The sequence below is a fragment of the Castor canadensis genome, chromosome 6, assembly GCF_047511655.1.
Source record: "Castor canadensis chromosome 6, mCasCan1.hap1v2, whole genome shotgun sequence".
NCBI classification, from domain to species: domain Eukaryota; kingdom Metazoa; phylum Chordata; class Mammalia; order Rodentia; family Castoridae; genus Castor; species Castor canadensis.
The window spans coordinates 35,577,470-35,603,944 of NC_133391.1; the positions used below are offsets into that span (position 1 = coordinate 35,577,470).

At 38.5% G+C, this 26,475-nt stretch overlaps 1 protein-coding gene and 1 pseudogene across 8 annotated transcripts in view; one reads left to right on the forward strand and one right to left on the reverse strand.

The window, feature by feature from the left end:
- The window catches only part of LOC109680657 (C-type lectin domain family 4 member A), a 142,619-nt gene that overhangs the window by 62,784 nt on the left and 53,360 nt on the right, over window positions 1–26,475 (forward strand). Inside the window, exon 5 of one of the 8 annotated variants that reach the window (XM_074076129.1) lies at window positions 16,901–17,025. The exons of the other annotated variants lie outside the window; for them this stretch is intronic. The gene's annotated coding sequence lies outside the window, so the exon portion shown is untranslated. The remainder of the gene's footprint in view (window positions 1–16,900; window positions 17,026–26,475) is intronic. 8 annotated transcript variants of the gene reach the window in all.
- Window positions 9,798–26,179, reverse strand: LOC109675750 (geminin pseudogene; annotated as a pseudogene).

The following is a 26,475-nucleotide window of genomic DNA, read 5'->3' on the forward strand; positions in this document are numbered from 1 at the left end:
GTGGTCTCTTCAGTTTAGAGACCATTTCTTTTGTTGTGTAGAAGCTTTTTAATTTTATGAAGTCCCATTTGTCCATTCTTTTTCTTAATTGCTGGGCTGCTGGGGTTCTATTGAGGAAGTCCTTGCCTATACCTATTAGTTCCAGAGTGTTTCCTGCTCCTTCTTGTACTAACTTCAGAGTTTCAGGTCTGATATCAAGGTCCTTGATCCATTTTGAGTTGATACTAGTACAGGGTGATAGGCGTGGATCTAATTGTAGTTTCTTGCTGATGGATAACCACTTTTCCCAGCAGCATTTGTTGAAGAGGCTGTCTTTTCTCCATCATATATTTTTGGCTGCTTTGTCAAAAATATGTTGGGTATAGTTGTGTGGATACGTATGCAGGTCCTCTATTTTGTTCTACTGGTCTTCATGTCTGTTTTTGTGCCAGTACCATGCTGTTTTTATTGCTATTGCTTTGTAATATAGTTTGAAGTCAGGTATTGTGATACCTCCAGCATTGCTCTTTTTGCTGAGTATTGTCTTGACTATTTGTAGTGTCTTGTGTTTCCAAATGAACTTTAGGGTAGATTTTTCAATTTCTGGGATGAAAGTCATTGGGATTTTGATGGGAATTGCATTAAACACGTAGATTGCTTTTGGTAGTATAGCCATTTTTACTATGTTGATTCTGCCAATCCATGAGAATGGGAGATCTTTCCATCTTCTGTAGTCTTCCTCAATCTCTTTCTTCAGGGGCTTGTAATTCTCCTTGTAGAGGTCATTCACATCCTTTTTAAAGTTTAATCCTAGGTATTTGATTTTTTTGAAGCTATTGTAAATGGAATTGTTTCCATATATTCTTTCTCACTTTGTTCATTGTTGGTGTATAGAAAAGCTAATGATTTTTGTGAGTTGATTTTGTATCCTGCCACCTGTTTATGGTGTCTAAGAGTTTTTGAGTAGAGTTTTTTGGGTCTTTAAGGTATAGGATTATATCATCTGCAAATAGGGATATTTTGACAGTTTCTTTACCTATTTGTATTCCTTTTATTCCTTCTTCTTGCCTAATTGCTCTGGCTAGACATTCCAGTACTATGTTGAAAAGGAGTGGAGATAGTGGGCACCCTTGTCTTGTAATTGATTTTAGGGGAAATGGTTTCAGTTTTTTACCATTAAGTATAATGTTGACTGTAGGTTTGTCATATATAGCCTTTATAGTGTTAAGGTACATTCCTTCTATTCCTAATTTTCTTAGAACTTTCATCATGAAGTGGTGTTGGATCTTGTCAAAGGCTTTTTCTGCATCTATTGAGATGATCAAGTGGTTTTTGTCTTTGCTTCTATTAATGTGCTGTATTACATTTATAGGTTTGCATATATTGAAGCACCCCTGCATCCCTGGGATGAAGTCGACTTGGTCATGGTGTATGATCTTTCTGATGTATTGTTGGATTTAGTTTGCCATTATTTTTATTGAGGATTTTTGCATTGATATTCATTAAGGAGATTGGCCTATAGTTCTCCTTTTTGTAGGTATCTTTGTCCGGTTTTAGGATGAGAGTAATGTTGGCTTCATAAATCAAGTTAGGCAGTGTTCCTTCCCTTTCTGTTTCATGGAACTTCACTCCTGATTTTAGAGGACGTGCTTTCAGGTCTTCCCTATTCAGTACAATGTTGACTATTGGTCTGTCACATATAGCCTCTGTTATGTGGAGATTTGATCCTTCTATTCCTAGTTTCTTCAGGGTCTTTATGGTAAAGTATAATGAGGGATTTTATCAGAGGCTTTTTTTTTGAGGCACTGCAGTTGGAACTCAGGTCATTTTCCCTATGTCTTCAGAAAGTAATTATGCTGACATGAGTTTCAAAAAGGTATCGACTAAGAGTAAAAGCACATTTTTTACTGATGAGAGTTGGTGATGAGGTGAAGGATGACAATAGATGATGTTAGTTGCTAGTTCTTTAAGAAGTGTGAACACACCGAGTTGCCAGTAAATAGGCATGAAGGGACTAAGGAGTTGTAGAGTGGGAATACCATGACTCAGGATACTGTCCTTTCGCTTACATTTAGAGAAAACCATAGTTTGCATTTTATTGTATATCTTTCCACATATGAATATGCACAAATACGTATACCTATTTTTCCTCAAACTGAAATTATATTGCATAATAATGAGGTGCTTTTCCTCACCACTCGACAGCATATCCTAACTTTAAAAGAATGGTTTCTATTTATTTGGTAGTTTCACTTTGAAGGAATTTTTGTTTTTCCCAATGCCATCCCAGCCCCAGTTGCAGAACCTAGGTCCTCACACATGATAGTAGAGTGCCTGGCAGGAGGTGTAGAATGAAAACACTGACCTTATCCTAATAGCATGAGATATTAAGAAAGATTTGTTGGCTATAGCACACTTTAAACTTGTAAAACAATCTGGAAATTTAAAAATATATAAGATACTATGCAACCATAATAAACAGTGTTAAAAAAGAATATGTGATGATAAAAAATGAAATAATCTAAAGGAAATTATAGATCAGAAATTGATATTTGTGGTGTCAATGATGTAGGAATGTGTGCATAGATATATATACCTCAAAATTTGCACAAAGGATATATGCCAAAATATTAACACCAGTACTTTTCAATGGTATTATGGTTTTAAGTATTTGGTAATGAATGTACTGAGAACATCATTATTTCTTTCCTGTTCCCTTTTTTATGTCATTTCTAAAGTCATTCTATTAGTGTCATGCAGAAAAAGAATAACAGGAGGAAGAAGAACTATAAAGCTAGAATTTTTTACTCAAGCTCCTTCTTGCTTCATTGCTGATATTTTTTCTGCTGTTGAAAGTATCATTCTCTGTCATTTTTATCAGTACACATGCATATAGAATCAATAAGCAATGTCTTCCTTACACAGAGAGAAAGCATCTGTTAGAAACTGACATTTAGCAATGGGTATATCTAGAAAGCTGACATTTTTTCTTTGGAGATTCAATTCATGGTAATACAAGCGGAATTTTGTACTTTGTGCTTTAGTTGGGTTTAGTTATTCTATAAAAACAATGTTTTCCATTCCCATTAGATAAAGTAAATAGCATTATGTGTGTATATGTTGATACTATAGAGTGAAATCTCTAGGGATCCATCTCTACATTAGACTCTGTCTGAGGACAAATCTGTCATTCCTTAGAAGGAAGCATTTAGAAGGCAGTCCTATTTGAGTGTGCAGACACTTATGCTTTGGAATGAACAAGTGGAAAAGAAGGAGATAGAAATATTCCAGGAAAACCTCCCCAATACATTTTTTTTCTGATTTTTTGTGACCTACTGTAGACTGTGTGAGATTTAAAACTAATTTAGTAAATTGTTGGATTTCTGTGTAGACTGGCTCTCATAATTTATCCATATTTTAAGAGGCATAAAGTTAGTATATTTTTGGGTAGATGTTTTATTCATTCATTTGGTGAGTTGATAGATAATAATAGCCATTTAATGCACGTCAGTCACTGTGTTAGAGAGTGCAGAAACAATCACGGCCCCTCATCTCAAGAAATTTAGACAACAGCCAAATTAGCACTGCTTAATTTGGCACATTTTGTACCAGTAAGAAGTAAGCACAGGGCTTGAGATAAGCTTCTTGGAGGAGGTGACATTTAGATCTGTGTGTCCCAAGAATGTCATATACATATGAGAACATGGAAAAGTTTGGGGAAACATAAATGTGCATGACTGGAATTTACATTGCCAAGTAAAGAACTTGATGTGAAGTAGTAGTTGGGAGATGAAAGAGGACTGTGATAGGAAGGTTGTTGTGTACCATCATAAAGTGTTTGGATTTCTCCCCAAACATTGTTTTAATGAATTTCATTTGCTGCTTAATAAAATAATCTTAATTGCTTATCTTATGTTTCTGTGGATTGGCAACTTGGACTAGTCTTAGTTGAGAGGTTGAGAGGCTCCTATAATTCCACTGAACTCACTCATGCATTGTAGTCAGATACCAGTCATCAGCAATTCAGCTTCACATGGCAACTTGCAGACTTACAAGTGTGAGGTTTAAGTTGATAGAGACCTGAGGAGTAAGAGCCAGTTGGGATGGAGAGAGTTAAAGGAAAAAGAGGATGAGAACAGTGTTCTCTAGATCAATTTTGGGTTCTTTAAAAATTCTCACTAGATAGGTAACCCAGAAATACTCAGAGTTCGCTCATTCCTGCATTCTCCAAAGTCCCAGACTCTGTATATCAATTCAAGAATTTATCTGCCCTTAACTGCTGTGCACCAAGATTTAGCCTTTGTATGCCTCTTACATTAGGTATTGAAAGTGGATGTGGATAAGTTCCTTAAGTCCCATTGTGGTGGATCTGCCATGTCTCCTTTCATCTATTTATTTTTCAGCCATTCCTAGAAATATCTGCAGTTAGAATTCAGTTGCTGCCTATGGTATGTAAGGATCCCAAATCAATATTTCCACTAGAATTCCCAGATAGAACATGTTAAAAAGTAGAGTCTTTTGATCACTTTATGTGCAAGTGTACCATTATATGGGACTTAAATTCATATGGGTAAGCCTTGATTTGTCTATGCAAAGCTTGATTGTGAGAATTGTATTGGTTTTGCATTTTTCAGCCTTTGCTTCTTTCTGAATTTCCATTCACACTTGCTGTTTTCCTCACATCTCAGCTAAAACTATTTGATGATAATGATGATAGCTATTTTATTATGAATGAAATATTTTAATTTTTAAGTAGACCATTTTAAGGATTTTTGTATTTTTCAGAAAAATTGAATAGCTAACATGCAAACATTCTAGTTTAACCTCCTACACAGTGTTCCCCACTATGAACATCTTACACTAGCAAGGGCCTTTTCTACAAATAATTAACAAATATTGATATATTGTCACTAATTAAAGCTCATGATATACTCAGTTTTCTTTATCAGGATCTGATCTATAATACCACATTTTGTTGTCTTGTCTCTTTAGGCTCTCCTTGGGTTGGTAGTTTCTCATATTCGGTTTTGATATTCCTGACAAATTTGAATAATACTGATGTCATACTTCTATTAAAATCTGATGTTTTTCTAATGATGGTTTGAGGTCACTCATTTCTGTTCTGAAGATCATAGATGTAAAGCACTATTACCATCAATTATCTACAGGATATGTATTATCAAAATGATTTTTTTACTGTTGAATTAATCTCAATAAACTAGCTAAATAGTGTTTGTCATGTTTCTTGATTGCATAGCTATACTCTTTTTTGTCCCCTTTCCTCAGTGTGCTCTTTTGAAGGAAGTTGCTCTGCATACTCGACAGTTGACGTTTGAATAGTTATGCTTCCTGTCCATTAGTGTGGAGGATTGTGTTAGTCAAGATTTTCCAGAGAGGCAGAACCAATAGTATACTCATATGGATATATATTTTTTAATGAATTGGCTAATGCAAATGTGGAGGCTTTAGAAATCCAAAATTTGATCTGGACAACCAGCAGCTGGTTACTGTAAATAGTGCTGCAATAAACAGGGGTGTGCAAGTAGTTCTATCATATCCTGGAGTACATTCCTTTAGGAATATGCCTAGGAGTGATATCACTGGATCATATGGTAGTTCTGTTTTTAGTTTTTTTTGAGGGACCTCCATATTCCTTTCCACAATGGTTACACTAATTTACATTCCCATCAACAGGGTACAAGTGTTCCTTTCCCCCCATATTCTCTCCAGCATTTGTTGTTATTGGTAATAGCCATTATGACTGGGGTGATAAGAAATTTCAGTGTAGTTTTGATTTGCATTTCCCTTGTAGCTAAGGATGTTGAGCATTTCTTCATGTGTTTATTGGCCATTTGTACTTCTTTTGAGAGTTGTCTGTTCAGTCATTCACCCATTTATTCATTGGATTGTTTATTCTTTGAGAGGTTAGTTTTTTTGAGCTCCCTGTATATTCTGGTTATTAATCCCTTTTCAGATACATAGCTGGGAAAGATTTTCCTTCCATCCTGTAGGCTGTCTCTTCAGTCTGATGATGGTTTCCTTTGCTGTGCAGAAACTTTTTATTTTCAACCAGTTCCATTTGTCAAAACTTCTCTTAATTGTTGAGCTACTGGAGTTCCATTCACATAGTTATTACCTATGCCAATGTGATCCAATGTGATCCCTTTTTTTCTGGATTAATTTCACTGTTTCAGATCTTTCATTAAGATCTTTAATCCAGCTTGAATTGATGCTCATACAAGCCAAGAAACTGGTATCTAGTTTCAGTCTTCTGCAGGTGGAAATCCATTTTTCCTAACACCATTTGTTGAAGGGGCTGTCTTTTCTCCAGCACATATTTTGGGACCCTTTGTTTAAGATTGGATAGCTGTAGTTGCATGAGTTTGTGTCTGGGTCTTCTATTCTAGTCCATTGGTCTTCATGTCTAATTTTGTGTCAGTACTCTGCTGTTTTTATTACTATAGCTCTGGAGTATAGTTTGAAGTCAGGTATTGTGATACCTCCAAGCATTGCTCTTTTGGCTCAGGATTGCTTTTTCTATTTGAGGTCTTTTGTGCTTCCATAGGAAATTTAGGATGGACTTTTCTATCTCTGTGAAGAGTGTCACTGTAAATTTGATGGGGATATGATTGCTTTTGGTAGTCATTTTTGTATACTGTGTTTTCATTAGCATTTGTTCCTGGGAGTTTTTAAAAATTCTTTCCCTTCCTGATTTTCTTTGTTTCTTTTCAATGTGCAACAGGAACTTGAAGTTTATTTATCATATACACTTGTATATGACATATACAAGTCATATCTTAACAACTGAGAAAATGAAAATGGATATTTACATAAAATAACACAGATTAAAAATACATGCTATATGTATTTTAATACAACAGGGTCCCAGTATTCAAACAAAGAAGTTTGATTCCAGTATTTGCATAATGTAGTTATTTACTCTGCTGTAAAGAACCATAGTGGAGGTAAACATTGACAGTATGTTTCTGAAGAGTCAAATGTTAATTTCATTTATGTGGTTTTGCATCCATAGAGGAAGATAAAGTTTGTCAGCACATGTATCAGTTTTTGAATCTTCCATTTCAGAATCCTCACCAGTATCCTATTCAGAATCAAGTTCTTGACTACCCAGTGATTAAAAGTTATCCAGAGGTTCATTACTCAACCTCTGTATTACATTTGCCATATGCTGTACATATTCTGCTATTTCTGCCAATTCTTTTTTTCTTTCTTTTATTTTATCGCTTTTACATTTACTTACATATATATACATTGTTTGTCCCCTCCCCCTTCTGGGCAGGTTCTGCCCTCTTGTTTTCCAATTTTGCTCAAGACAAAACATAAGAGGATTCCAAGATGGCGGCTAGAGGGAGGAAGCAGAAAGCGAGATTTCTAGATACATATGATCATCCAAAACTGAACCAAGAGGAAATTAATCACTTGATTAATAAGAATAAAAATAAAAAATAAGTAAATGAAAAAAAAATCTATATATAAAAATTAATTAAAATAAAATGAAAAATAGAAAATTAAAAAAAAACAAACCAAAAAACCAAAAAACCTCCAAGTTCAAATGCAATGAAATTTCAGTCTTAATAATTTGGGTGTCTGTCTCAGTCTCCAATCCTGGAGATGGTGCCTCATATGTTGTTCTGTAGTTGTCTCATCAAAGGGGACTCATAAAGTAGAACAAAACTACACACACACACACACACACACACACACACACACAAAACCCACCAAGTGTCCCAAGTTCAAATGCAATACAGTTTCAGTAAGTTTTTCAGCATGCAGGTGTAATTCGGTTGTTCTCTCATCAAGGGTAGGGAGAAAAAGAAAAAAAAGAATCTGGAGACAGTTCTGAGAATGGTTTCTGCGGCTGTGGCTTGCCTGCCTGCTGCTGTCAGCCTGCTGTTGCTGGCGGCGTTATTTATGCAGATCTCTGGGGTGAGCTTAGCACTCACCTGGCCCCGAAGGCTTTGTTTGCTCCAAGTTCTCCTGTGCGGGAGCCTCTGCTACAAGCTTTCTCCTTTCCAAGCACACTGGGAAAGGTGACACTGCACCCACGTTGTCAGGCCTGCATGTTTATTTACAGTTCATGTGGGAGGTGGGTCTTCCCCCTCTCTTGTGGAGTTTTCCTCCCACCGCCACTTTCACAAGCTTACCTGCTCCTGATTACTGGGAGGTGCTACTGCTCCTGCCAGCTGCCATGTTTATTTACAGTTCACGTGGGAAGTGGGTCTTCCCTCCTCTCCTCTGGAGTTTTCCTCCCTCCGCCACTCTCACAAGCTTTCCCGCTCCTGGTTGCTGGGCGTGCACCCCCTCTCCCACTGGAGCCTCTCCTGCCCGCCCGGCTTGTTTATTTACAGTCCCGGGAAGGATTCCCTTCCCCCAATCTTCGGCGCTTAGGGCACCCCACCCTCTTTCCCATGTGTCTTTATTGTTCTTATTGCTTATTACTCAATTTCTCTTTTTTCCCCGGGTGGAGGTCGGTCTGTCCAGGGGGCTATGCTGCTCTGGCCCAGGCTTGTCTGTGGGAGTACCATGGTACCGCAAAGCTCACCTGGTCTGCGTCTTCCCGAGCCATCTGGGCGTGGGCGACTGGCAGCCCGGGGGCCCTCCTCGTTTCTCCGTTTAACGTGAAGTGGAGATTCTCTGCGCCAGCTGGAGGTGTGGAGGGGTCAAAGTTATGCCTCTTCTCAGTGATTATGCCTGCAAAGTGTGTCTCCAGCGTCTCTCCAAGATTTCACTATAGGAGGCTTGCTTTCTGCTTCCTCCCTCTAGCCGCCATCTTGGAATCTCAATACTGCATTTCTTAATCCATTTGTTGGTAGTGGGGCATCTTGGCTGTTTCCATAGCTTGGCTCTTGTAAGTAGTGCTGTAATAAATATGGGTGTGCGGTGTCTTTAGAATAACCTGAGTCACATTCCCTCAGGTATATCCCTAGGAGTGGTATTGATGGATCATATGGCAGATCTATGTTTAGTTTTTGAGAAGCCTCCATATTGTTTTCCAAAGTGGTTGCACTAGCTTACATTCCCATCAGTAGTGTATGAAGGTTCCCTTTCCTTCCACATCCTCACCAACATTTGTTGTTGGTGGTGTTCTTGATGGTAACTATTCTAACAGGAGTGAGGTGAAATCTTAGTGTGGTTTTGATCTGTGTTTACTTTCTGGCCAGGGATGGTGAGAATTTTTTCATGTGTTTTTGGCCATTTGGACTTCTTCCTTTGAAAAAGTTCCATTTAGTTCAGTTGCCCATTTCTTTATTGGCTCATTAATTTTTGGGGAGTTTAGTTTTTTGAGCTCCCTATATATTCTGGTTATCAGTCCTTTTTCTGATGTATAGGTAGCAAATATTTTCTCCCACTCTGTGGTTAGCTTTTTCAATTTAGAGACCATTTCTTTTGTTGTGCAGAAAATTTTAAATTTCATGTAGTCCTGTTTGTCCATTCTTTCTCTTAGTTTCTGGGCTGCTGGAGTATACTGAGGAAGTCCTCTCCTATACCTATTATTTCCAGGGCATTCCCTGCTCTTTTATGTACTAACTGCAAGTTTTTGGGTCTGATATTAAGGTCCTTAATCCACTTTGAGTTGATACTAGTACAGGCATGGATCTAATTTCAGTTTTCTGCAGGCAAATAACTACTTCCTCCAGCAACATTTGTTGAAGAAGCTGTCTTTTTTCCATTGTATATTTTTGCTGCCTTTGTCAAAAATAAGGTGGCATAGCTGTGTGGATTCATATCCAGGTCCTCTATTCTGTTCTACTGATCTTTTTGTCTGTTTTTATGCCAGTACCATGCTGTTTTTGTTGCTATTCTGCCAATTCTTTATTCTCCTTTTTCAGGTGGGAAATTTCACTGTCCTGTTGTTCAATTTCTTTATGAAGTTTCTCATTTTCCTTAAGTGCTTCATAGAGAGCTTTCTTCCATTTTCTGCCACTTCTTTCCAATATTGAGAGGATGGAGTTTCTTTAATCATAAGATCAAATGCTTCTTGGGTGACTCCTCTGGGATTTTTATTTTCACTAGATTCAGGGACAGTAATAAATCCAGAGCTGGAAGTCGTACTTATTAACTGGTTATTCCAATGTTTCCTTTTGGATTAGCCTTTAAATACCTCATTTTCTCTTCCAACAAGAGATCTAGCTGCAGAGAGCTGAGTCATCTTCAGAGTTCTTCTTGGAACTAGACTATTCTTTATATTCTTTTGGATTTCTTCTTGTTTCTGCTTCATATTGAGATTCACTATACATATCTTCCCCCCTGCCCCTTGGCCCCCCTCCACATCCTGCCCCCTCACCTCCCTTGCTTCCAGGCAGAAACTGTTCTGCCCACTTCTCCAATTTTGTTGAAGAGAAACATAACACCCAATCTTCGTAGTGAGTGCAGGTAGCTGTGGCAGTGGCCCCTTGCACAAGGTGCATAGGGAACCTAGGTTGGCCCCCACAGCCACTGGAGTAACCCTAACTGGGGGATAAAGCCTGGCTAACTCCCCTGATTTTCTTGATTACTCATTGATCATTCAAAAGTATTTTGTTTAGTCTACCTGTGTTTTTATATTTTCTACAATTTTCTGGTTGATTTCTAGTTTTATCCATTGTGATCTAATGAAATAGAAGAAGTAGTATTGGTTTTCTTATACATGGTAAGTCTTTCTTTATGTCTTGAAATATGATTTGTTTTGGAAAGTTCTATGGGATGCCTAGAACAATATGTCTTCTGAGGTTGTTGTGTGGAATATTCTATAGATGTCCATTAAATCTATTGTTTTGAGATATTTTTATTTTTGTAGTAGGATTGGGATTTGAACACAGGGCTCCACCCTTGCTAGGCTGGCCCTCTACCATTTGAGTCACTCTGTCAGCCTTTTTTTTGTGATGGGTTTTTTTCAAGTTAAGGTTTTGTGAACTGTTTGCCTGGGCTAGCTTGGAACCAGAGTCCTCCTAATCTTTGCCTCCTGAGTAGTGAGGATTACAGGTGTGAACTACCTGTACTTAGCTATTAAATCTATTTTATTTACAGTGCCATTTAACTCTGGTGTTTCTTACCCAAGATGCCCCACTACCAATGAATGGATTAAGAAAATGTGGTATTTATAAACAACAGAATTTTACTCAGCCACAAAGAAGAATGAAATTTTGTCATTTACAAGTAAATGGATGGAACTGGAGAACATCATAAGCGAAATTAGCCAAGATCAGAAAGCCAAAAATCGTATGTTCTCCCTCATATGCAGATTATAGACCTAAAACAATTGCAGTAATATTATTGGATATGGGTCACACACTAAGGGGAGCACATGCACAGGAGGAATAGGGAAAGGGAAGGAAACTTAAAACTTGAAAGTGTTTGATGTGCCCACTGTAGAGGAGCTAATAAAGTAATCTTAAACCGACAGAGGCTACTATGGGAAGGTGACCAGGAAGTAGTGAAGAGGTCTGGTAGAGATGATCCAATTTAGGTTCAGGTTGTAATACACATGTACATGGAAGCAGTGCTAGGAATCTCTTTATGTAGCTATCTTTGTCTCAAGCTAGAAAAAGTGCTATGTCTTTCTTATTATCGCTTATGTTTCTCTTCAACAAAATTGGAGAAGTGGGCAGGACAGTTTCTGCCTAGAAGCAAGGGAGGTGAGGGGGGAGGGAGTGAGGGGGGGCTGAGGGGTAGGGGGGAATATATGGCCCAAGCAATGTATACACATATGAATAAATGAATAAACAATAAAAAAACCTCTAGTGATTCTTGATGGATATTTTCGTTTGGATGACCTTGCTACTGGTGGGAGTGAGACATTGAAATCATACCTACTACTGTGTCAGGGTCTATCTGTGCCTTCATATCCAGTATTGTTTGTTTTTGAAATTGGTTTCATATCATGGGTTGGAGCTTTTATTCTCCCATATTCTTTCAGTTGCAATGTTCAGGTGGGATGAGTTTTTGGAAGGATTGAGGTGTAATTTTTCACACTGAACTGAAGTTGTAGCACAGTAGCCATACACCTGCTCAATGGGCTTAAGGTGATAGACCCAAACCCTAGCGTCACACAGAGAGAAGAAAGCTAACTGGAGAAGCAATGAGAACTGACAGAAAAACCTACTATGAAATCCAGTAATAACTAATTAAAAGCAGCCATCACCTCAACTCCAATAACATTTGAGTAAAAAGGAGCAAAGACAATACTGTGTGAGCTAAACAGATATTGGTTAATAAAGGTAGTCAAAGGAAGAAAATAAAAATAATAGTAGCAAATAGTACTAGAGAAAAGAGGAGAAGAAGGAAGAATACATAGAAGAAGGGAGTGAGAAAGAAGAAGAGAATAGATTAGAAAGATTCAGCTAAAGGCACAGTCAAAAAAACAAAAAGCCCAGTAAACAAAGAGCTAAAGACAATGTAAATAAAGAGTAACTACAGTAGGGGGGAAGATGAGAAAGAAAAAGTAAGGAGAGAGAGAAGAAAAAAATGATCAAATTGAAGGCAGAAAGAGAATAAAATGTAGGAATGAGGACAGGAGAGAGGATTAAAGTTAAATATTTAAGGCCAAACACAGTGTCTCATGCCTGTAATTCTAACTGCTTCTGCTGGGACTCTTCTACCCAGGCCTCTCACTGAAGTGCCCTATTATGCACAGTACATCTTCTTTCATTTTTCTGTAGGCAGAGATTGGGGGGATGGACATTTGAAGCCATCCTTAGCCAAAAGTTCATGAAACCCCCATCCCGACCAATTAATAAAAAAACTGATGTATTGTCACATGTCTGTCATCCCAATCAATGGAAGTGTAGATAGGAGGAATGTGAGCCAGAAAAACCTGAACATAAAAGCACGAACTTTTAAAAAGATATCTAAAAATAAAAAGGACTGATGATGGGGCTCAAGTCGTACATGACTCTGAGTGATTACTCTCAGTACCGCCCCTCCCAATTATTTTTTTTTAATTTTTAATTTATTTTTTTGTGTTTTTGTATTTTTTAAAATTGTTTTATTATTCATATGTGCATACAAGGCTTGGGTCATTTCTCCCCCCTGCCCCCACCCCCTCCCTTACCACCCACTCTGCCCCCTTCCTCTCCCCCCCACCCCCTCAATACTCAGCAGAAACTATTTTGCCCTTATTTCTAATTTTGTTGTAGAGAGAGTATAAACAATAATAGGAAGGAACAAGGGTTTTTGCTGGTTGAAATAAGGATAGCTATACAGGGCATTGACTCACATTGATTTCCTGTGCGTGTGTGTTACCTTCTAGGTTAATTCTTTTTGATCTAACCTTTTCTCTAGTTCCTAGTCCCCTTCTCCTATTGACCTCAGTTGCTTTTAAGGTATCTGCTTTAGTTTCTCTGCATTGAGGGCAACAAATGCTAGCTAGTTTTTTAGGTGTCTTACCTATCCTCACCCCTCCCTTGTGTGCTCTCGCTTTTATCATGTGCTCAAAGTCCAGTCCCATTGTTGTGTTTGCCCTTGATCTAATGTCCACATATGAGGGAGAACATACGATTTTTGGTCTTTTGGGCCAGGCTAACCTCACTCAGAAAGATGTACTCCAATTCCATCCATTTACCAGCAAATGATAACATTTCATTCTTCTTCATGGCTGCATAAAATTCCATTGTGTATAGATATCACATTTTCTTAATCCATTCATCAGTGGTGGGGCATTTTGGCTGCTTCCATAACTTGGCTATTGTGAATAGTGCTGCAATAAGCATGGGTGTGCAGGTGCCTCTGGAGTAACCTGTGTCACAGTCTTTTGGGTATATCCCCAAGAGTGGTATTGCTGGATCAAATGGTAGATCAATGTCTAGCTTTTTAAGTAGCCTCCAAATTTTTTTCCAGAGTGATTGTACTAGTTTACATTCCCACCAACAGCGTAAGAGGGTTCCTTTTCCCCTGAATCCTTGCCAGCACCTGTTGTTCGTGGTGTTGCTAATGATCCATCCCTCCCAATTAAAAGCTGTGTGTGGAAGTGGCAAGGCCACAATCCCCAGTCCACCATGGGCCCTATGGCTAGCAACACTCTCAAAAAAAAAAAAAAAAAAAAACCAAAAAACAAAACTCTGAAAAGGAGCCTGTGCTGGTGGCTCACACCTGTAATCCTAGCTACCTAGGAGGCAGACATCAGGAGGATTGAAGTTCAAAGCCAGCCTGAGAAATGGTTTGTGAGATCCTATCTTGGAAACACCCAACATAAGACAGGGCTGTTTGAGGTGTAGGCCCTGAGTTCAAGCCCCAGTACTGCAAACCAACCAACCAAACAAAAAAACTCACAAAACAAAATGAGAAATCAAACCAAACCAAAACAGCAACAAAACACCTCCCAAGCCCCAAAAATCCAACCAACCAACCAACAAACAGCATAGTAGGACAGAGATGAAAGAAATTAGATAATGAAAGAAGAAGTAATATAAGGGAAATATAAAAGCAAAGAAAACAAGGAGATTGTTTTAAAAATAGAAAAGAAATTTATAAGTAGATACTTAAGCCAATAAGTCTGACTTTAAAAATTATCAAAGAGCAAACAATTAAAAGGAAAAAATGACCAATAAAATAAGAATAACTGTTTTTGGTGGTGCTGGTGTTTAATCTCAGGACCTTGTTCTTGTTCAGCAAGCTCTCTTGAGCCACACCACCAGCTCTCAAATAATGTTGTTCTTTTTTTTTTAATTAAAGACAGAGGACTGGTGTCCATTGCTGTGAGGATGTCAATTGCATGGATAGTGATACATAATCTTGATCTATGCCCACTAGCTTTTCTTTCTTTGGACATTTTGGTAGTGAACACTTGGTGGAGTCTGAGTGCTATTTGGCTTCTCTTTGTGTCATTCCCTTGGTGACCAAGGTGTGGTTTGAGATGTGGTGGATTACTCTCTGCAGCAGTTCTCCTGCTTCTCAGAGCTGGACCAGGCAGATCACAAGCTTTCTACCAGCAGATTCTAGTCTCTGTTGTTTTCAAGTGTGTGGTCATGGGGCAGGGAAGCCCTATGCAGTGAGCAGCCACCATAGAGGAACACTCATGTACTCTTCCCTCCAGTTCTCTGACTTTGTGAAACTAAGCTCTTGCACATAAAAAACTGTCTCCACTACTTATGAAGGGCTGACTGTGGGAGGGCTACGTGTTCCCAAAAGGGGACAATAAGCCAGGGGGAAAAATGCCCCCTCTCCTTCCCAAGAAACATCTGTTCATGCCAGAGAGACACCTCTCATTCGACAACATCCTTCCATGCCAAAATCTCCACCCCGGGGCAATAAAAAAGGCTATAAAACCTAATTTCCAACCAGCAGACCACTGGTTTCTGGGTCCTGTAGCATAACCCCATGCGGCCTTTCCTTTCTCTTCTCTGTAAGTAAAACCTTTCTGACCTTTGCTGCTCGAGTCTACCTCTTATTTGTATCCAAGTGGACCAAAGGATTCTCGCCACCACCAGAGCTTCCCAGAGCCTCACTTACCCCTTCTGGAGGTGTGGGCTTCCCTTCTTGAAGCCCAGATGGGAAGTGACTTCCACTCCTCTCTGTGACTTGACCAGTTTCTCACTGCATGGAGCTCTCAGTTGATCTGACTCAAAATCTTCCGTCTGTGACTAGACCAAGTCTCCAGGCCAGCACTCACTAGATACATGCGTGACCCTTGTGTGGTTTCCCAGAGTCAGGACAATGCAGAGCACTTTGACTCCTAAAGCTGCAAAATCAGATAAAATCGTTTCAAAATGACTTCCTGCCAATTTGCTGGGACCCAATGCTGGAAAAAAGAGAAGACTTTCCCATTGCCTCTGTTCTATGTGGACTTCAGGACTCCTGTCTGCAAATCTGCTTGGTCTTGAGTCCAATTTTAATTGTGTTTTCTGAGTCTCTTATTCTTCTTTTCTTTTGTCTCTGCCCTTCACCCACTCTTCAGGGTTCCTTTTACTTAGTCCAGTCACAGAGCTGCTCTGTCTCTTGCCCCATTCTGCACATTAAATTTTCTGGGTTTTTTTTTCTTGTTGTTCTCATTTTGATTTTTTAAAATAAGATTCTATCTATTCACAATAGGAACTGCAGGGCCTGTTTTCTGATGATCATGCCTGCCCTCCCCTGCTCTTTCTTTAGCTTCAGCCTCTGTCATCTGTAGCCATGTGTGTGCTCCATGCTAGGTTGTCTGTTCACTAGGATGGTCTTTCTCTCTCTCTCTATTACTGATTTTTCCCTGCCAAAGTTTTGTATTTTTTTTTCTAGTACTTGGCATCGAACCCAGGACTTGATTCTATTTAAAAAATATAGTTCTGCTTGCTACTGAAATTGAAAAAAATATGGTTCTGTTTTTTACTGAAACTTCAGTGGTTCCCTGCTGGAATGCTGTCAGCTCTCCAGGTGTTCCTGGTCTGCTCCCTGGCGATGCTAGTGAACCGTGGGTGCCACCAGTCTGCCTTCTTCAGGAAAATCCCCAAACATCTATGTTTAAGATTTCAAATAATGCAGATAAGCCAAATTCTTTTTCTTTTTGGTTTATTTATTCATTTATTCATATGTGCATACATTGTTTGGGCCATCTCTCCCCCTTGCCCCCCACACCCTCCCTCTCCACCTCAACCCCCTTGCTTCCAAGCAGAACCTGTTCTGCCCTCTTCTCCAATTTTGTTGAAGAAAAGACATAAGCATAATAAGAAAGATATAGCGTTTTTGCTAGTTTGAGATAAGGATAGCTATACAGAGAGATTCTTAGCATTGCTTCCATGCACAAGTGTATTACAACCCGAATTGGTTCAACTCTAACAGACCTTTTCACTACTTCCTATAGTGACCTCTGTCAGTTTAAGATTACTATATTTGCAGTGGGCATATCAAACACTTTCAAGTTTTGGGTTTCCTACCTTTCCCTATTCCTCCTGTATGTGTTCTCCCCTTAGCGTGTGACCTGTGTCCAATAATATTACTGCATTTGTTTTAGGTCTAAAATCTGCATATGAGGGAGAACATACGACTTTTGGCCTTCTGAGCCTGGCTAACTTCACTTAAGATGATGTTCTCCAGTTCCTTCATTTACTTGTGAATGACAAAATTCCATTCTTCTTTGTGAGTAAAATTCCATTTTATATAAATACCACATTTTTATGATCCATTTGTCAGTAGTCAGGAGGCCAAATTCTTATACCACTTTTGTAAAAGAAATGAATCGCACATGGTGAAAACTTTTCTTTCTAAGATTAGTATTACAAATGCATCAGCATCACAGAAGTTTTTTGCGCACGTTTCTTTTATAATAGTTGTGTTCTCATTTATTGCTTGAACATCACCTTTTCCATGAAAGCACAGTGAGTGTGTATAATATACTGTGTATGTTGACATCAGGTAATGGGAATAGCACTAGAAGCCTTTTCATAGTAGTGAAAAAGTGAGCTTGTCTTTTTTGAATAAAAGCATAACAATATCTAATAATATATTTCCCAAAGAAAATGAAAAACTTACAACCTTGTTACAAAATATAATAAATAATCTAACAAGTATCTTGTGTTTATGAAATTAACAATATTTGGGTATTACATTGACTTCTGACACTATCTGGAAATAGGTAAAATTCCTCAGGTAAAAGGCATGTTCTTACTACAGAGTGCATAGTTCTCAAAATAGACTTTTCTAATTGCTTGGTTCTTCTTTTCATTCCTTCCTATTTCTTTTCCTTATATTTTGAGTTTCCACTTCAAATATGTATTTTCAGACCAGGCAGGTTAAGGAGGGTGTCTGTGAGGTGAAGAGTCTTGTATCCAAGGAACTCAGTGCCTAAAAAATGGGTAAGGAGCCATCATTGCTAGGGTGAAGGACTGGGATATGGTGTCAGAGCCCACAGAGGATGAGGAAATGTCTATGCAGAAGGTAGACCTGGTGTCTCTCATTATAATATCTATATTGACTACATTTAAAAACTGTAATTCTCACTGCATTAGTCCTGGGGACTGGACCTTCATCTATGGATGGAGAACTTCCAAGTTGTGTTTTTTAATTCCCATGAGATAGTTCTCAGGGAACTTGCCTATTTAGTGCCTCTGCTCTTATCTATTTGAGTAATAAGATAATTTACCCTCATGTTTGCTTCTCATTTATAAGAATTTTGGGGGAACAAATGACAAAGATTTTCTGAAGAAAGCCAAAGGACTTATCAGTGTGGCTTTAGAAAGTAATTATGCTGAGTCTCAAAAATGAATCCACCTATAGGTAAAAGTCCATTTTCTGCTGGTGGGAGTTAGTGATGAGGTGAAAGGTGAAGATAGATGACATTTGTTGCTGGTTCTTGGCTGTGTCAGGGAAATACAGAAACTCAGCACATTGTGTTACCGAGGACCAAAGAGTTAAGTAGTGGGAAAATGATGATTCAGGATACTACCTTTACTCTTACCTTTAGAAAAGAAGAGTAAAGCCATTGTTTGCATTTTATTGTATATGTTTCCACATATAAATATATACAAACACGTATGTCTATTTTTTCCAAAAATGAAATCATATTATATATTAATGAAGTGCTTTTCCTCTCCACTTGATAGTATATCCAAACTCTAAGAAAATGGTTTCTATTTATTTGGCAGTTTCATCTTGAAGGAATTTTTGTTTTTCTCAACTCTCTCCCAGTGCTGGGAACAGAACCCAGGTCCTTACACATGGCAGAAAAATGCCTGGTAGGAGGTGGACACTCAAAACTTTGACATTATAATGAAAGCATGCGTTATTAACAAAGATTGATTGGCTACAGCATATTTTAAACTTGTAAAACCATCTGGAAGATTTAAATATATGACAAAATATTACACAACCATAATAAACTGTGAAAGAAGAATATGTGAGGATATGAAAAAATTCATGAAACAATATAAAAGAAATTGTAGGTCAGAAATTGGTATTTATGGGGGTGTCAATCATGTGACAAAGTGTGCATATAGGCATGTACACTTTAAAATTTGTGCAAAGGATGTATTCCAAAATATTAACACCAATACTTCTCAATGGTTTTGTGCTTTTACATATTTTGGATTGAATGTACCAAAAGCTTTATTATTTTTTCCCTATTGCAGTTTTTATATAATTTTTTTTTCATTTTTCTTTTATTATTCATATGTGCATACAAGGCTTGGTTCATTTCTCCCCCCTGCCCCCACCCCCTCCCTTACCACCCACTCCACCCCCTCCCGCTCCCCCCCTCAATACCCAGCAGAAACTATTTTGCCCTTATTTCTAATTTTGTTGTAGAGAGAGTATAAGCAATAATAGGAAGGAACAAGGGGTTTTGCTGGTTGAGATAAGGATAGCTATACAGGGCATTGACTCACATTGATTTCCTGTGCGTGGGTGTTACCTTCTAGGTTAATTCTTTTTGATCTAACCTTTTCTCTAGTTCCTGGTCCCCTTTTCCTATTGGCCTCAGTTGCTTTAAGGTATCTGCTTTAGTTTCTCTGCATTAAGGGCAACAAATGCTAGCTAGTTTTTTAGGTGTCTTACCTATCCTCACCCCTCCCTTGTGTGCTCTCGCTTTTATCATGTGCTCATAGTCCAATCCCATTGTTGTGTTTGCCCTTGATCTAATGTCCACATATGAGGGAGAACATACGATTTTGGGTCTTTTGAGCCAGGCTAACCTCACTCAGAATGATGTTCTCCAATTCCATCCATTTACCAGCGAATGATAACATTTCGTTCTTCTTCATGGCTGCATAAAATTCCATTGTGTATAGATACCACATTTTCTTAATCCATTCGTCAGTAGTGGGGCATCTTGGCTGTTTCCATAACTTGGCTATTGTGAATAGTGCTGCAATAAACATGGATGTGCAAGTGCCTCTGGAGTAACAGTCTTTTGGGTATATCCCCAAGAGTGGTATTGCTGGATCAAATGGTAGATCGATGTCCAGCTTTTTAAGTAGCCTCCAAATTTTTTTCCAGAGTGGTTGTACTAGTCTACATTCCCACCAACAGTGTAAGAGGGTTCCTTTTTCCCCGCATCCTCGCCAACACCTGTTGTTGGTGGTGTTGCTGATGATGGCTATTCTAACAGGGGTGAGGTGGAATCTTAGCGTGGTTTTAATTTGCATTTCCTTTATTGCTAGAGATGGTGAGCATTTTTTCATGTGTTTTCTGGCCATTTGAATTTCTTCTTTTGAGAAAGTTCTGTTTAGTTCACATGCCCATTTCTTTATTGGTTCATTAGTTTTGGGAGAATTTAGTTTTTTAAGTTCCCTGTATATTCTGGTTATCAGTCCTTTGTCTGATGTATAATTGGCAAATATTTTCTCCCACTCTGTGGGTGTTCTCTTCAGTTTAGAGACCATTTCTTTTGATGAACAGAAGCTTTTTAGTTTTATGAGGTCCCATTTATCTATGCTATCTCTTAGTTGCTGTGCTGCTGGGGTTTCATTGAGAAAGTTCTTACCTATACCTACTAACTCCAGAGTATTTCCTACTCTTTCTTGTATCAACTTAAGAGTTTGGGGTCTGATATTAAGATCCTTGATCCATTTTGAGTTAATCTTGGTATAGGGTGATATACATGGATCTAGTTTCAGTTTTTTGCAGACTGCTAACCAGTTTTCCCAGCAGTTTTTGTTGAAGAGGCTGCTATTTCTCCATCGTATATTTTTAGCTCCTTTGTCAAAGATAAGTTGCTCATAGTTGTGTGGCTTCATATCTGGATCCTCTATTCTGTTCCACTGGTCTTCATGTCTGTTTTTGTGCCAGTACCATGCTGTTTTTATTGTTATTGCCTTGTAATATAGTTTGAAGTCAGGTATTGTGATACCTCCTGCATTGTTCTTTTGACTGAGTATTGCCTTGGCTATTCGTGGCCTCTTGTGTTTCCATATAAATTTAACAGTAGATTTTTCAATCTCTTTAATGAATGTCATTGGAATTTTGATGGGAATTGCATTAAACATGTAGATTACTTTGGGGAGTATCGACATTTTTACTATGTTGATTCTACCAATCCATGAGCATGGGAGATCTCTCCACTTTCTATAGTCTTCCTCAATCTCTTTCTTCAGAAGTGTATAGTTTTCCTTGTAGAGGTCTTTCACATCTTTTGTTAGGTTTACACCTAGGTATTTGATTTTTTTTGAGGCTATTGTAAATGGAATTGTTTTCATACATTCTTTTTCCGTTTGCTCATTGTTAGTGTATAGAAATGCTAATGATTTTTCTATGTTGATTTTATATCCTGCTACCTTGCTATAGCTATTGATGATGTCTAGGAGCTTCTGAGTAGAGTTTTTTGGGTCTTTAAGGTATAGGATCATGTCGTCTGCAAATAGGGATATTTTGACAGTTTCTTTACCTATTTGTATTCCTTTTATTCCTTCTTCTTGCCTAATTGCTCTGGCTAGGAATTCCAGTACTATGTTGAATAGGAGTGGAGATAGTGGGCATCCTTGTCTGGTTCCTGATTTTAGAGGGAATGGTTTCAATTTTTCTCCGTTAAGTATAATGCTGGCTGTAGGTTTGTCATATATAGCTTTTATAATGTTGAGGAACTTTCCTTCTATTCCTAGTTTTCTTAGAGCTTTTATCATGAAATGATGTTGGATCTTATCAAAGGCTTTTTCTGCATCTATTGAGATGATCAAGTGGTTTTTGTCTTTGCTTCTGTTAATGTGGTTTATTACATTTATTGATTTTCATATGTTGAACCACCCCTGCATCCCTGGGATGAAGCCTACCTGGTCGTGGTGAATAATCTTTTTGATGTGTTGCTGAATTCGATTTGCCATTATTTTGTTGAGGATTTTTGCATCAATGTTCATTAAGGAGATTGGCCTATAGTTCTCCTTTTTGGAGGTGTCTTTGCCTGGTTTTGGGATAAGTGTAATACTGGTTTCATAAAATGTGTTTGGCAGTTTTCCTTCCCTTTCTATTTCATGGAACAGTTTAAGGAGGGTTGGTATCAGTTCTTCTTTAAAGGTCTGATAGAATTCAGCAGAGAATCCATCAGGTCCTGGACTTTTCTTTTTGGGGAGACTCTTGATTGCTGCTTCAATTTCATTTTGTGTTATAGGTCTATTCAGGTGATTAATTTCCTCTTGGTTCAGTTTTGGATGATCATATGTATCTAGAAATCTGTCCATTTCTTTTAGATTTTCAAATTTATTTGAATATAGGTTCTCAAAGTAGTCTCTGATGATTTCCTGGACTTCCATGGTGTTTGTTGTTATCTCCCCTTTTGCATTCCTGATTCTACTAATTTGGGTTTTTTCTCTCCTCATTTTAGTCAGGTTTGCCAGGGGTCTATCGATCTTGTTTATTTTTTCAAAGAACCAACTTTTTGTTTCATTAATTCTTTGTATGGTTTTTTTGGTTTCTATTTCGTTGATTTCAGCTCTTATTTTTATAATTTCTCTCCTTCTATTTGTTTTGGGATTTGCTTGTTCTTGTTTTTCTAGGAGTTTGAGATGTATCATTAGGTCATTGATTTGGGATCTTTCAATCTTTTTAATATATGCACTCATGGCTATAAACTTTCCTCTCAAGACTGCCTTAGGTGTGTCCCATAGGTTCCGCTAGGTTGTGTTTTCATTTTCATTAACTTCTAGGAACTTTTTAATTTCCTCTTTTATTGCATCGATGATCCATTCTTCATTAAGTAATGAGTTATTTAGTTTCCAGCTGTTTGCATGTTTTTTGTCTTTACTTTTGTTGTTGAGTTCTACTTTTACTGCATTGTGGTCAGATAGTATGCATGGTATTATTTCTATTTTCTTATATTTGCTGAGGCTTGCTTTGTGCCCTAGGATATGATCTATTTTGGAGAAGGTTCCATGGGCTGCTGAGAAGAATGTATATCGTGTAGAGGTTGGATGAAATGTTCTGTAGACATCTACTAGGTCCACTTGATCTATTGCATATTTTAGATCTTGGATTTCTTTATTGAGTTTTTGTTTGGATGACCTATCTATTGATGATAATGGAGTGTTAAAGTCTCCCACAACCACTGTGTTGGCGTTTATATATGCTTTTAGGTCTTTCAGGGTATGTTTGATGAAATTGGGTGCGTTGACATTGGGTGCGTACAGATTGATGATTATTATTTCCTTTTGGTCTATTTCCCCTTTTATTAGTATGGAATGTCCTTCTTTATCTCGTTTGATCAATGTAGGTTTGAAGTCTACTTTGTCAGAGATAAGTATTGCTACTCCTGCTTGTTTTCGGGGGCCATTGGCTTGGTAAATCTTCTTCCAGCCTTTCATCCTAAGCATATGCTTATTTCTGTCGGTGAGATGAGTCTCCTGTAAGCAACAAATTGTTGGATCTTCTTTTTTAATCCATTTTGTCAAACGGTGTCTTTTGATGGGTGAATTAAGTCCATTAACATTAAGCGTTAGTACTGATAGGTATGTGGTGATTCCTGCCATTTAGTTATCTTAGTTGTTTGAAGGTTTGTTTGTGTGTTCCTAACTTGATGTTACTCTCTACTGTCTTGCTTTTTCTTATCCTGTGGTTTGGTGCTGCCTGCCTTTTCATGGTTAAATTGGGTGTCACTTTCTGTGTGCAGGATCCCTTGCAGAATCTTTTGTAATGGTGGCTTTGTGGTCACATATTGTTTTAGTTTCTGCTTCTCATGGAAGACTTTTATTGCTCCATCTATTTTGAATGATAGCTTTGCTGGGTAGAGTATCCTGGGGTCGAAGTTATTTTCATTCAGTGCCCGGAAGATCTCACCCCACGCTCTTCTTGCTTTTAATGTTTCTGTTGAGAAGTCTGCTGTGATTTTGATGGGTTTACCTTTGTATGTTACTTGTTTTTTCTCTCTTACAGCCTTCAATATTCTTTCCTTAGTTTCTGAACTTGTTGTTTTAATGATGATATGTCGTGGAGTAGTTCTATTTTGATCTGGTCTGTTTGGTGTCCTGGAGGCCTCTTGCATTTGTATGGGAATATCTTTCTCTAGATTTGGGAAATTTTCCGTTATTATTTTGTTGAATATATTACGCATTCCCTTCGCTTGCACCTCTTCTCCTTCTTCGATGCCCATGATTCTCAAGTTTGGTCTTTTGATGGAGTCAGTGAGTTCTTGCGTTTTCTTTTCACAGGTCTTGAGTTGTTTAATTAATAGTTCTTCGGTTTTTCCTTTAATTACCATTTCATCTTCAAGTTCTGAGATTCTGTCTTCTGTTTGTTCTATTCTGCTGGATTGGCCTTCCGTTTTGTTTTGCAGTTCTGTTTCGTTCTTTTTTCTGAAGTTTTCCATATCCTGGCTCTTCTCTTCTTTATTGTTGTCTATTTTTGTCCTGAGTTCATTTATCCATTTATTCATTGTGTTCTCTCTTTCACTTTGGTGTTTATACAGTGCTTCTATGGTTTCCTTTATTTCTTCTTTTGATTTTTCAAATTCTCTATTTTTATTGTCTTGGAATTTCTTGAGTGTCTCCTGTACATTTTGGTTGACCCTATCCAGTATCATCTCTATAAAATTCTCATTGAGTACTTGTAGTATGTCTTCTTTTAAATTATTCTTGTGGGCTTCATTGGGTCCTTTGGCATAGTTTATCTTCATTTTGTTGGAGTGTGGCTCTGAGTTTCTGTTCTCTTCATTCCCCTCTCGTTCCTGTACTAATTTTTTGCTGTGGGGAAACTGGTTTCCTTGTTTTTTCTGTCTTCCCGTCATTGTCCTTGGTGTTGTTACTGTCCCTGTACTGTGTGTAATTAAGTATTTTCTAGCTTGTAATAATAACAATGGTAATATTTAGAATGGAAGAGTGAGCTGAGATGCAAAGCAAGAAGTTAAAGAAAAGGGGAAAACAAATATACAGACAAGAGGGAGAAAGCAGAACAAGGTATCAGACAAGAGAGTTTCAAAGGTATAAACAGGGAGTGTTAGTGTACTAATCAACAGTAAGCTGAACAGACATTAGAGAGACAGAGAGAGGATTGAAAATCAAAGATAAAAAAATAAAAAATAAGTAAATGAAAGTAATATCTATATATAAAAATGAATTAAAATAAAATGGAAAATAGAAAATTAAAAAAAAACAAAACCCAAAAAACTTCCAAGTTTATATGCAATGCAGTTTCAGTCTTAATAATTTGGATGTCCGTCTCAATCTCCAGTCCTGGAGTTGGTGCCTCAGATGTTGTTCTGTAGTTGTCTCATCAAAGGGTATGCATAAAGTAGAACAAAACTACACACTGACACACACACACACACAAAAAAAAAGAAAGAAAGAAAGCCCCTCCAAGTGTCCCCAGTTCAAATGCAATACAGTTTCAGTAAGTTTTTCTGCTTGCAGGTATAATTCGGTTGTTCTCTCATCAAAGATAGGGAGAAAAAGAAAAAAAAGCGTCTGGAGACAGTTCTGAGAATGGTATCTGCAACTGTGGCTTGCCTGCCTGCTGCTCTCAGCCTGTAGCTGGCAGCGTTATTTATGCAGATCTCTGGGGTGAGCTTAGCACTCACCTGGTCCCACAGGCTTTGTTTGCTCAGAGTTCTCCTGTGCGGGGGGCCTCTGCTACAGGCTTTCCCCTTTCCAAGCACTGGGAAAGGTGACACTGCCCCGCGTTGTCAGGCCTGCGTGTTTATTTACAGTTTATGTGGGAGGTGGGTCTTCCCCCCTCTCCTCTGAAGTCTTCCTCCCACTGCCACTTTCAGCAGCTTTCCTGCTCCTGCTTACTGGACGGTGCTGCTACTCCTGCCTGCCGCCATGTTTATTTACAGTTCACGTGGGAAGTGGGTCTTTCCTCCTCCACTCTCACAAGCTTCCCCGCTCCTGGTTGCTGGGCGCGCGGCCCGCTCCCGCCAGAGCCTCTCCGGCCCGCCCAGCTTGTTTATTTACAGTCCCGGGAAGGATTCCCTTCCCCCAATCTTCAGCGCTCAGGGCGCCCCACCCTCTTTCCAGCGTGTCTTAACTGTTCTTATTGCTTATTACTCAGTTTCTCTTTTTTTCCCTGATGGAGGTCAGTCTGTCCAGGGGGCTATGCTGCTCTGGCCCAGGCTTGTCTGTGGGGCTACTGCGGTACCATGAAGCTCACCTGGTCTGCGTCTTCCCAAGCTGTATGGGCGCCGGCCACTGGCGGCCCCGGGGGCCCTCCTCGTTTCTCCGTTTAACGTGAATTGGAGATTCTCTGCACCAGCTGGAGATGTGGAGAGGTCAAAGTTATGCCTTTTCTCGGTGATTATGCCTGCAAAGTGTGTCTCCAGCGTCTCTCCAAGATTACACTATAGGAGGGTCGCTTTCTGCTTCCTACCTCTAGCCGCCATCTTGTAATTCTCTCCCTTTGCTTCTTTCTAAACTTTCATTCACACTTGCTGTTTTCCTCCTATCTCAGTTAAAACCATTTGGTGATAATAATGGCAACTATTTTATTATAAATGAAATATTTTAATTTTTTTTATATTCAGAAAAAGTGAGTAGAGAACATGCAAACATTCTAGTTTAACCTACACATAGTGCTCCCCACTATGAACATCTTATACTAGTAAGGGCCTTTTCTACAAATAATTAACAAATGCTTAGTCATTGTGAGTAATTAGAGCTCATGATGTACTCAGTATTC